Source organism: Agelaius phoeniceus, chromosome 5 (genome assembly GCF_051311805.1).
Source record: "Agelaius phoeniceus isolate bAgePho1 chromosome 5, bAgePho1.hap1, whole genome shotgun sequence".
Classification (NCBI taxonomy): domain Eukaryota; kingdom Metazoa; phylum Chordata; class Aves; order Passeriformes; family Icteridae; genus Agelaius; species Agelaius phoeniceus.
In genome coordinates this window covers 60,372,045-60,385,076 of record NC_135269.1, presented here as the reverse complement: position 1 = coordinate 60,385,076, position 13,032 = coordinate 60,372,045, and the positions used below count along the sequence as shown (strand labels likewise).

Genomic DNA, 13,032 nt, shown 5'->3' with positions numbered 1-13,032 from the left:
GAAGGTATGGATATTCAGTGAAAAATTATTCACCTTGCTTATGTTTTTTTTTTTTCCATGTAAAGGTTTATTTTGGTTAAGAAAACAGCAAAGGCTCATGTTAGGGTACTTGTATACTTGTATAATTAAGAATGCCTAATTAAATCCTACATTTCAATAATTTTAAAAATTATTTGTGGGTTTCATTCAAAATAAATTAGCTGCATAATGGATAATTTTAAGACATCTACTGATGAGTTTTTTAAGTTTTTTGCTTATAGAATCATAGATATTTTGGATTCTAGTTGATGGCAATTCTGCTTTCTCATGTTTCTAAGAGGGCAATGCATAGTTCTCTGAAATACAGAGAAATATTGCACAACATCTGACCTTCAGGTCTTGAGAGACAAAGTTATCCAAAACATAAAGCTTTGCACCAGAACCCTCAGCAAGTCTTATGATGCAGAAGGAAATCCTTTCATTCTGCTGTGTGCAACCAATAGTCTAATGATTAAATATTTTGGTTTCGGGCTGTTTAAAATTCCCATTTAAATGACAGAGAATATAAGCATTTTAAATTCTTTGACTTAGGAAGAAAATAAGAGCTAGCAAGATCCCAAGTTATATCCTAAGAAACATTAAAGTGCTTATATATAATAGAAATTTTACTTTGTATGTGAAACAGTACATTATGTACTCATCCTACATTTTCACAGTTTGTTTTCAATATTGGACGGCTGTTTCAATGCAGTCATGAAAAACTCTCTGTCTATGATTTGATGTAATTGGGCTCTGATGAGAGCTAATGGACAGATAAAATACCTTTTGACAGCTTTTCAAAATTTATGGAGAAAGGAAAATACCCATTCTTTTTACATATATTCATCTATGAGTAACAGTTTTGATTATGGTACTCATAACTGGGGGAGATGCTACCACATCACATACACCACAATTACTCCCAATGAACCTATACAAGGAATTAATCTCCTCAGACTGAAAAAGGAGTCATCTGACATTTTAGCTTTTCAACTTTCAGTCAGCCTTCAAAATCATACCTTCACAGTTTTCCTTCTAACTTTGCAATGAACCTTTCCTAAATTCCCTGAAATTCTTCCTTTCTCTCCACAAACTGTTTACTTGTGAACATGAAACCTTTAATTCCTCCCTTTTCAGAAAGCATCAGAAGTCAGCCAGCAAAATCATTGAATATTGGTATGAAGAACTGAATATTGGTATGAATATTGGCATTAAAAATGTTGATTTTCTGAAGCCAGTAGCTGTAGGCACACAGTTTGTGGTGATGGGGAGTAGTGGGGCTGTGGCCCAGCCTCATCCCCAATGGGTTCAGCTGTGAGCAGCAGGTGAGCAGCACTGACAGCAATGAGCCAGGGGGTGCCCAGGGGCACTGACCAACCACCAAGGGGAGCAGAGGGCACACAGGGGAAATGCATCAACACTGGGAGTGTAAAAGGCTGGGCTAAAGACCAAGAATGGCAGATGCTTGCAGCCTTTTGAAGTGGTAAGGTGTTACTTTGCATGGCTTGAAGCTTTCTGAAATTGAATGGTGATACTCTGTGAATTGTGGCTGTCCCAACTGTGACATATACTGCAACAAGTAGTAATTTTGCCTTCATTATTATTTTGGGATTTTTCCATAAATAAGAAATATGCTTTCACATAAATGAGTCCTTTCAGGTAAGTCCAAGTCAAATAACAAGCAATGCAAGTTGTATATTTTTTAACTAACATTAATCATTAATCCAGCCCAAACTACCTGTAACCTGAATAATTTTTTTTTTTTTTAATTGAGCCATAACTTTTTTAGGTTGTTATCAAGACCACTACCTTCTTTAGCCAAACTCCTAAGCACATGTTTTAGAACGTGCTCATTGGTTCCATAGCTTCAGTTCAGGGCCCTGCAGAGCTACTATTAATGTTTTCACTGCCCATTATAACACTTCATAGATGAACCTCCTGTTTAAGCCAGAACAGGAAGAAAAGCTAGCTGGGTTACCCTGACTAAAGAGTTTAGTCTCCAGTACACCATCAGGAGGAACAGGCAATACTGACATAATCACCTTTTCCTGTGTGTTTTGAGTTACTGCTTTTTGGTCTGTAGATTCAGACAGATCATAAACATTCATATGGATATTATTAACAACATGTAGAGAATGGATAGAAAATTTAATTAGATAACAAACAATTCTGCAAGGACCTGTTCTTTCAAAACCTAGTTGTCTACAGGTTTATGTCTCTTGCTTGATTGGCTTTAGGACTGAATTATAGTAAGATTTTCTGTTGTCCTTGCATGTGTGTACAATCTCTTCCTGTAGAGTATTCTGACAGCAATATTCAGGCAACCATTTGACTGAACATCTCTTTCAAGACTCACAAGTGGCTGAGGTAAGCCTGTGGGGATTTGAACCACAGTGTCTTCTCTGTGCAGACTGTAGGATCCTGATTTTCCTGGAGTCTCTTGCTCTATTGTCCATCATGACTGAAACTGGACAATAGATTGGAAAGCTGAACATCCATGAAAATGTGCTTTCTAGAGTGATATGAGAATAACCAATAGTTATTCTCTCTGGTCTCCAGAATGAGTATTTTCCAGTTCTGCTGGAAGTATATTCATAAGCTAGTCAAGATCTCTCAAGATGTAGAAAAGTATGGCACATTTTACCAGGCCTCCCAGGACAGAGCTGTGTAGCTCTGGCTGAGCCAAACCATGCCTCCTCCTCCAGAGGCTGCTGGTGGAGACCCATCCAGTTTTCCTAAGAGATTTGCAGACTGACCCTTTGGAGGATGTACCTCTAGAAACATTTTTAGCACAGAGATGAGTTACAGGAAACAACACTTCACTCAAGCTTTCCTTTCCTTCACATCTCTAAATGTTTTCTACTCCCATCACCCTTTTCCAGACTGAGGACTTTGAAGCTGCTTCTCCCTCCTGTGAATCTGCTCCTTTCTTGTACAATTAGCAGCTCAGTTCACCTGCTAGACGTGTTCTCAGTGCTGCTTTTATTCCTCGATGTCAGGGAAGATGAGATTGCAGCTTTAAGGCAGGCTCTCCTTGCTGCATGGTGGGGTTTGTTTTCTCTGGGTGGGCCCCACTGCCCCAGCAGTCCCACAGCTCCTAATTGAGGAGGAACAACTTTATTCATCTGGAGGTTTCTCCTCCCTAAGGTAGTCAAAATCTTTCTTCCCTGCATCACATGGGAGGCCCAATGTAATATTCAATTCAGTTTGCAAAATTAGTTTGGCTACATTAAAAAAAAATTACTTAAGAGCATACTCAAGCTAAGCTTTGTATTTTCTTCAAGACTCTGCTTGCAGTAAACCAAGAAGCAGTTTAGATTGTAACTTATTTCTCTCCCCTGGATATCAGTCACTTCACAGGTTTCACAGTCAGAGTGGGTTTATGTCTGCATTACTTCAGAGCTGTCTGGGAAACCAAAGCATGTGGCATATGCAGGGTTAAACTGAACCATGTGCTGCTTTTTAAAGTTCTCCTTATGACTGCTTCACCAGACTTGCTGCAAAAGGGCAAAAATCTTTCCCAGTGAAGATTATAGGGATTTTTTAAATTATTATCATGACAAATGAAATATGTCATATTCATATGACATATGAAAATTAAATAAATTCATTGCAAATTTTTCTCAGAGTCACAGAAGCTGTGGAGGAACCTCAGGGCTACTCTACAGCAGTTTTCAACATTTGCAATCCCTAGCACATACCAGAGTTTTCAGCCTTTGGGAAAAAACAGCATAAACCTTCATCTTTCTATGTTGCTATTAATAGCTGGAGGAAAGGCAACAGAAATCGTCTCAAAGCTAACTACACCTAATATCTAGGGTTTGTTATGTGAGCTCAGACTGGAGCCTTTTACTATTTTAGAGTGAGACTGTTGGGCTAATTTCAGTTAGGTACTCCCATAGGAATGCCCCTGTACCTCCTGATTGATGGAAATCTATTTCCTATGCAAAAAAGGTTATAAGAATTGCAAATTTCTCTGTCTGTGTCTCTGGAATTTTAATAGTTTCTGTAAGATCTCAGAGTTCCTCGCTCCCTGGCTGTCCTGCAAAGCTCATAAATGCTAAAAGAGCAAAGACCTTCTGGTCCAGGTAGCACATAATGCTCATAAATTTTATAGCAGCAGGGAGAAGTGCTGAAGGAACAAGTCTCTCTCCTATTCCAGCTTTATAAATGCCACTGGTGTCATTAGCCTGTTGGGTGTTCCTGATCCTAGCCAAAATAAGATCAAAGAGGGATACCTTCTGGTACTTAAATATGAATACATTTTACTGTCTTCTTGTTTTCTCAGTCCTGAATTGTAAAATGTCAGCTGCACTGGGAAAAAAAAAAGTTCTGTCTTTCTGATTTCCTACACAAAAAAAAAAAAAAGAGATTTCTTGTGAAATCAAAGTAATGCATGAAGAAAATACCCATTTGTAACAAAATGTTTGTGTAGGATATATGAATATGCAATGTGTTTTCATCAAGCTCCTAAACAAAGTGGTACATTTCTATTTTCAGAGGAGACAAAATTAAATAAATTAGATAAGTTCTTCTGGAACATCCTGGGTTTTTCAGGTCCATTGCTGCCCTTGGCCCAGCTGCAGATGGGGCCCATTGGGACACACCTGAGCTTGAGCCAATGTAGCAGGAATATCTAGGACAGGGAAGCTGCCAGAGCACAACGCCTGGTGCAGGCTTGGGTATTTTTATAGGAACCATGGCAGAGTAATACCTGAGGTAGAGACCAGCTTCTTAATTCTGTATACAGCACTTCCTTTAGCACTAACCAATTAAAACAGATTCACATTTGACAGAATCCATTCTAAAGGAGGATATGTATTTTGTGGAGTTGAAAGCATTTCATCAGTACTGTTTAAAAAGCAGGGTACTATGCTCTGTAATTTATCAATTTAAAAGGATGTTGTGCTCTCCACAGAGATCCAAGAAAATTGTTGGCTTCAAAAGGTGACTGTTAAGAGGAAGAAGAAAACAGGTTTGGGGTAAACCAATTGCTATAATAATTATGTTTTCTAGTGAGATGGATCACAAGAAATATAAAAAATGTTCCTGGAGCTTGATCAGCTTTCGTTACATATGATGCCATCACTTTTGTTTTTAGATTTCTCCTTACATTCAGCTGGCTGTTATCTCTCTGGACCATGATACTTCCTTACTAGTCACACTTAATGTTCACTTATTCACATTGCTACATTGCTCTGCTCTGCTGTATCTGTCTGTTTTCAAGCTTTTTAATACAATTTCAGGTCTCTGTTATTGCAGTGTAGCTGCTGGAACCCCTACAAGACACTGGTGTTCTGGAAATTTCAGTTAGAGGTCCATAACCTATTTTTAGCCCCACCCTAATCTCATGCCTACCTGTGCTGTTGTACCAAGTGAAAGGGAATCACTCCATGCACCAACACAGCTGCTTCAGTCTTGGCTCTGCCTCTACCCAAGGGATGTGCTTTCTGTAAGGGGAGATTTCCCATCAATTGTGCATGCAACTCAAGGAACCAGGCAACGCCAAGAGGAAGGCTCTCTCTTCACCCCCATATGTGTCTTTCTTGAGAATTGTGTGGCTCCCCTTTACTCAACCCATCCTTCCTGGAAACTGCTCAGGAGAGGTCCTGTGTCCACAGCACAACAAGTGCAGCCATGCCCTGGATCTGTGCATGGGAAATGGTGATTCTGTCTCCTGCTCCATCTAGGAGCATCACCACCACCACCACCACAGAGACCCTCAGACCACCTATACTTCACACCATGGCACCTTTAGTGAACAGAGATACAAATCCAGCTGACTGGTGGGATCCACTGGGGGACAACACACTTGAAACACTTTCTTGAGCTTTTCAGGCATAGCTAATGTAAGGGAGGGAAGACAAAGCTTTGAAGACTGGGAGATCGTATTTATTTAAATTATTTCTGGAGCAAATACTTTGAAAACTGGAACACAAGGAAGAGGCAAAATTAATTGATAAAGTCAGAGCTGAATTCCAGCTGAGCTCCTCAACATGTGGGGAATGATTCCCCCCACACAGGGTAATGCAGTGAGGACCAAAGCCCTCAGTGGGGCCTTCAACACCATGTGCTCAGAATAAACAGGGGGGATGTCCCTATGTATAAGGATCAAATAATAAAATGTGTCCTTTAAAGTACAGCATGAAATGCTGTGAAATTATTCCTTAAAGACCTGCAGCTGCCCTAGAAGTCCCTGGCCTCATTCTTTGCAATCAGAGGGTTTCAGAACAATTCCCCCAGGTGCCTGCCTTGCTCTCTCTCCAGGGACTATGAGAGTAACAAACCAGCTGAGGTCTGGCCAGGCTTAGTGCCTGCCTCCAGCTTTTAGTGGCCAGATAAAGGTTATCCCACCAGTCATAAAGCTGTGCAAGAGCAGACTCCTGCAGAAGGGCATCCAGGGGCTAAGAGGGTCAGGGCTTTACCCTGGATAAAATCTATCTGCTGCAAAGTAGATAAACATCACTTCAACTTTCTGCAGGGATGGGCTCAGACATCATCAGCCACATAATGGCAATTAATTAAGTCAAAGAGAATCACAGAATGGTTTGGAAGGAATCTTAAAGATCATCTAGTTCCCACCCCTGCTGTGGGCAGGGACACCTTCCACTAGAGCACATCACTCATGTCCCATCCAATCTGGCCTTGAACACTTCCAGGGATGAGGCACCCACAAATTCTCTATGCAGCCTGTTCTAGTGCAGCATCGCTCTCCCAGTGAGAAATTGCTTTCTAATAAATCCTGAATAATAAATAAATAAATAGCAATTAAATAATAAATAGTAAATAAATAAATAAATAATGATGCCTCACATCCTCCATATGCTTTCACAAACAACACTATCAGGTCCACCTTGGACTAGAAATGCCACAGCTGATGGGCATCTGTCAGGAAGAGAGAGAGAAACACAAGAGTTCCTGGCAGATCCTTCAGGGGTGGTATCACATGCTCACTTGTACCAGGGATGCATTAAAACTGTTCTTTTTGTATACTTTTTGTATAACAAACTTATAGAAAATGAGTGTGTGAACCTGTCAGAAAAGCACTCTCCTTCTGGCTCCTATGTGACTCTGGTATGAGCATCTGAAAATCCTGCTTTTTAACTGCTGTTTGTAACAGGGAGAGGAGAGGTGAGGCCAGAGGTCTTTGAGAAGCTGAACAACTTGCAACCCCTGCCCTGGCAGGTGCCATTCCTTTCTCCTAGGAGATGGCTCCATAGATTTGTTTGGGGAAACAAATCCATAGCTGATGTTGCACAAAAATTGCAAGCAAGGTTTCTGGTTGCAGGAAGATCAAGTAGCATATGAATATGATCCCTATAGTCTCCTTCAGATCAAAGTAATGTGACCTGTTCTTCATCCCCATGGACTCAAGATCAAAGGGATCAAAACTTCACCTGAAACCTCTAACAGGTTCCCTAATGGGTATCACCAGCAGACAGAATTCAACAGAAAATTGTTCTTCATTAAACTGAAATGCAGATGTGAACCCTACTAGGACTTTTTTAAGTCAAAGGGGAGAGAAAAGAGATGTTTTGCACTTCAACATGTAACACTATTTCATGCACTGACAAAAATAATCTAATTTCCTGGGGTGGGGCCAGGGTGAGCTGCAGGCTGGTTTTGAGCTGTGGTGCTGGGGGCTGGAGACTTTTCCTTTCCCAAGCATGGTGTTGGAGCATACCCATGTCACCAAGGTCAGCATGGCTCCTCCTGTGCAAGGAGCTACCAAGAGAGGAAAATCAGCTGCTGGCATGTGATATCTGAGGAAAAGGGCTAAAAATACTGACAAGATTCCTTGCAGTTTCTGCCTGGGTTCGGGTGGCAGAGCTGGCAGTCTCCAGCTGGGTACCAGGTCACAGCTCTCCCTGGGACAGGTGGGACTCCAGCTTCAGCCCTGACCTTCCCTCACCTGCATAAAGCACATTCCTTGTGCTGCAGGGGCTTCTCATCCATCTCCAGCCATGGCCAGAGATCTCTGGGCTTCTTCTCAAATCTGCCTTGCTACGACGTTGCAAGCAAAGCCCATCTCAGTTTTTCTCCCCAAAGTCCTTCCGTCTTTTTCAAGTTTCTTTGACCAAAGGACTTTGCTTTTCACAGGTGGGTTTCTGGGTCAGCATTATCAAATAATACTGGTACTGAGAGCACATTTTATTCCAGTAAGATAACATCTATCAGTTTCACAAATGAAACAATTTTTAGAGGCAAAAACTTTTTCTTGTATAACTATTTCTGACCTCATTTTTTCAATTGTGGGAATATTTCTTTCATACTACCACTTGGTTCATAGCAATAATCATTTGAGCTCAAGTGAAGTAAATAGTGTATGTTTTGTTGTTTTGGTTTTTTTTGTCAGAAGCAGCTGTCACTTTGGTATCTGTCAGCAAATTTCACCTATGCATGAAAAAAAACAAAACCCACAGACTATGCTTCAGAATACCTTTCACTTATTACAGGATAAGCACACCAATTTGATCATCATGTTATTTATCAATTTTCCACAAACATAGCTTTTAAATGCACTTGTTTGCTCTGTGTGGTTTTTTGTGAAAGGGAAGGATTTTTTTCCTTTCTGCACCCACCCTGGAGAGTGGCAAGCACAACTCCTCCAGGCATATCCCAGAAATGCACCTGGCAGCTGTGGCATGCGAAAACCTGAAAACTTGCAGATTGGTAAAAGGCCAAAAAGGTCTTCAGGTGACTGTGGGGCACTGAGAGGTTGTTGTGACTGAAGTCCTAAGGATAAAACCTCTGAAATATGCCCAGATATTTAATTAATTTCTTCAGACCCCTACAACTGCTCAGCAGCTGCAGGACCCATCAATATACTTGCAGCATTACTAGTGTGCTTGCAATGTGCCATAAAAGGGATGGGAACCTTCTGCACTCACAGGCAGCCTTTCCAGCCTGCTCCAATGATTGTGTGAAAGTGAGAATCTGCATAATTCCCCCATCTGACAGGGAAATGGTACCTGGAGAATAATTTTGAAGGCATAGTTTTTAAAAGTAAAATCTAAAAATATTTACTTTAAAAAGGGGGTAACATTCATCTAAGTGCAGGCTGCCCAGAAATTTAGGCTTGGTTTCTGAATCCCATATATTCTTCAAAATACATGTTCACTCCAAATGAAGCCATATCTTCAGCTTAATACATTTTTTGTGTTGAGCTCAACCATCCATCTCAAAAATTGAATACGCTAATTCAGAGCATTCAAGATTTACTAATGTAGCTCTCAAATTGTAATGCAGATAACAGTGCCTCTCTGTGAAAGCATTCAATTTAGAGATAAAATAGAAAAGAACTCTATTCTGCATTTCAGTATTGATATAATTTAAATGCCACAACAGTGCAATTCATTCTTGCATGCCTTTGGCTAACTGCCATCACAAAAATGGTGTGGCATTTGAAAATGTTGTGTGGGGACAGGGAGAAAGAGAGAAGTTATTATAGAAGAAGTATACTGGGAAAAGGGTGATTTTTATGGTCAGAACTGTACCTGTGCTATTATTTTTGTTGCAGAGCTCCAGTTACACTCTGGCCATAAATTGTCAATGGGAGGGCTTGACCCATAAAATACATTATTTTTTAAGGTCTGCCAACTAATCTTCTGTTATCAGTTCTAGTAATTATTGCATTTGCAAGGAAAGAAACAGTAGAACTGAGAACTGGAAAGCAAGACTGTCAGAGATTTCCTGGATTCAAACATTCAAGCAGAGTTAGCTTCAGTAAATGGTTTTAATGCACTGAGGAGGTTTTTACCTATGTGTGCTGCAATGCCAGGAGCATCAATGAATCAGATATCTGAATGGGAGAATCTGGGTATTTTGCACTCAGATTTTCTTGGCTGTATGATTTTAGAATTATTTTCTCACATTAGAATTTGTGGGAGTAAATTAATTTTAACTAACTCTAAATATTTTGACTTGTGCAATAAAAAGAGCCGTGCACTTGAACTTTGGCAAACCTGAGAAAAGTCTCATAAATATTAAAGAGGGGTACATTTTGTGCAAAGTCCCTTTAAGCAAGCCTGCCTATTTCCGTAGGGCAATGGTGTCTCAAGTCTATTTGAATAAAAATTGGTGATCATGTTTCTTTTAAAATAAATAAATAATGCATTAAAAGTTTCTGTAAGAGCTCACTCCCAATATAACTCACCCCTTCTCAAGCCAACACTGTGGTCCAAAACAAATTTTCAGGTCATCCACAATGTATTTCCATCTAAACAACAAAACAGCTGTCAGTCTTCACCATCTCTTTTCTTACAGTAATTCTTCTTTCTACTTGAATTCCCATTTAACAAGTCTCTCTTTTGTTCAGAACTGAGCTGGTTTCTGAAGTCTGCAAATGCTGCTCTGTTGTTCATTTAGAGGAAGCCCCAATGAATGTGATCATTTGAAGTTAGCATATTTTAAGAACACAGAATTGAATTGTAAAATATTTTGGCTGTGTTACAGTGAGGATTGCAGCAGTGAGGAAAATAAACTGCAAAGGGATAAAATAGTAGAGCAGAGTGAGGGAGGTGGACTAGTTCTGGTTGTGCCCTCAACAGAGTGACTGCTGTCTGTGTCCAGAGGTAGGATGACTCTCAACATGGTGTTGATTTCTACTTGGGGTCACAGGAAGCATCATGTGAAATAAGGCTGCTCCTTATTTCCTCATAACCCAGTCTGGCCTGTGCCTGTCTGAGCCCTGAGCCTGTGTCCATGCTGAGGTGGAGCAGAGCAGAGGCAGTGCTTGCTGGTCAGCAGTGCTTTTAGCCACATTTGCACTCTTTCACCCTGGCAAAGCACAGCACCAGAGCCAGGGAGCTCCAGGGAGTGCTGCCCTGTGCAGCAGGAGCACAGGGCTCTGCTGGGTCTGTTGGCTTTCCATCATGCACCACTTTGTGCTGTGTACATTCCAAGAAGCCACAGAAACTGTAAAAATCTTACAGTGGTCAAGTTAATGGGTAACTTAAAAAACAGATAGAAGTTTGTATTTCTATTTAATTTTCTCTAATGTCAGTGTGTGTTGCTAGCACTATAGGTGTTTGATCCTCTTGTTTACTCTGTAAGGCTCATTGTTACTTGATACCTTGAAATAAGGATATCCATGGGCTATTAACCTTTCTGTTTTCTAATTTAAAAGATGGCATTTCCTCAGATGTAGATAAGTGCTGCTCTCTAAATTCTTCAAATGTTACCTTCCTTTTGATTTACAGCAGGGTACAAAACAATTTTCTCCAGTATACCTGCTTTTGTTCACTTGTTCTCTAAAGAGTCACAGTCTTTTCAGTTTGTCTCTAAATCAAAACTTATTTTCTGCCTTTATTTTGTTATATCCATTAGTATTTGCACTATGCCTTTCTTTCTAGTTAAACTCTATTTTCTTGAGATATGAAGCTGAGAACAGACATGCCATTGAAAGCAAGGGTGAGCATTTTGTTTCCTTTAAGACTTTATGAGTTAAGAATTTTCTGTCCTGTTCCTTTGGCATCCCAATGTTTCTGCAAGCAGAAGTTCACACTTCTACAGCATGGACACAGGGCTTTTGTGGCTGCATTGCATTTCCATACCAGTAATGTAGAAGAGTCATTCAGACCACTTCCCTCACATTTGTCTGTTTAGCAGCTGTCACATTGTTTCAGCAGGATCCTCTTGAGGAGATCCTCCTGTTTTTTACCTAGTTTTGATTCATGTAAGTAATTTTTTCTATTTTTTTTTTATACTCTGTTTTTCTCAGGTCATATATAACTATATTAATTAACACCCAAGTTTCAGTCAGGAACTTCCTGCTCAAGTGTAACTTTTTGTCTAGAGACAAGTGACCCTTTATTGATGCATCTGTTCCTACAGTGTTTACAGGCCACATCACTGCTTATCTTTCATGCCATGATTTACTTATCTTCTCAACTAGAACTCTGACAGTGGCTTTTTGAACTTGCTGCTGAACTATGTCAGCTGCTTCTGTTTCCATTTGCTATCTTGTAGGGTGGTGAAAAATGAAACTCTCTCCCCGAGTCCCTTTCTCTGAGCAGCAGTTTAAGCAGTGTACAAATCATATCTGTGACCAATCCATTTGGCTTTTGTTTCTCTTATTCTAGAAAAGGACAGCTGAAAAATCTTCCCTGCTGCAACATTTGACTTATGCCTTTCTTGTTGACTGATTCTCCCTATTATACCCTTGTCTCTCTCTATCTTAAATTAAATCAACATTAGATATCATTGAAGCCAGACATCCTTTGAAACTTCATGCTGATCTGCAGAGGCAGATATGGCTAAGCAGCAGAATCAACTTAAGGAAAGGAAGATACAGCTACTTTATAAATGCATTTTCTTTTTTTTTCCTTCATTCTTCCTTGTGCTCCTAAAAGGGAAGTAGCAGCCCTCTTTGATCTTAGAAGACTGCAACACATTGATGAGTGGAACAAACCCTCTTTCTTGCCTGTTATGAGAAAAAAAAAAATTCATTCTTTCCCATAATTTTTAGTGTTAGATTGCTCTGAAAATTGCAGAACAAAGCACTGATATTAAAAAGAAAGAAATTATCTCCGCTTTTTACAAGATTCTAAAAGGACTGGAGAAATGCATTGCATTAAAAATCCATTCTGGCCAATAAATGCTGCCTCCAGAATCCCCTGACCTGTAACACCCTGTAGAGTGGGGAAGGATTCCTCTGTACTTCCCCTGTGCAGTCGTTCCTTTCCTTCTGTGCTGTCTGCTCTTCTCAGTGTTGAAGGAAGGGTACTGGCAGGACAGAGACCTCTGTGAGGTCCAGCTCCCTGGGGACACAGGGGAGGGACAGCTTTTGAGAGGTGATGCCAGTGTGGGTGTGTGTGGAAAGCCAGGTTTGTCCCAGAGACACAAGGCTGAGCCCCTACACCTCCTTGTAAGGTGGCTGGGATCTCTCCTGGCTTAAACAGAGTGCAGGGATTTGCAGCTGCTGAACAATCATCTGATCACTTTCTCACTTTTTGCAAAAGCAAAAGCTTCCATAAGAAGGCAGGCACTTCAATACAGAGGATATTGTTGCTT

The 13,032-nt window shown here is 40.4% G+C and overlaps 1 protein-coding gene across 3 annotated transcripts in view; it reads left to right on the top strand.

The window, feature by feature from the left end:
- LHFPL3 (LHFPL tetraspan subfamily member 3) overlaps window positions 1–13,032 on the top strand; it is a 234,694-nt gene that overhangs the window by 108,664 nt on the left and 112,998 nt on the right. The gene's annotated exons all lie outside the window — the stretch shown is intronic.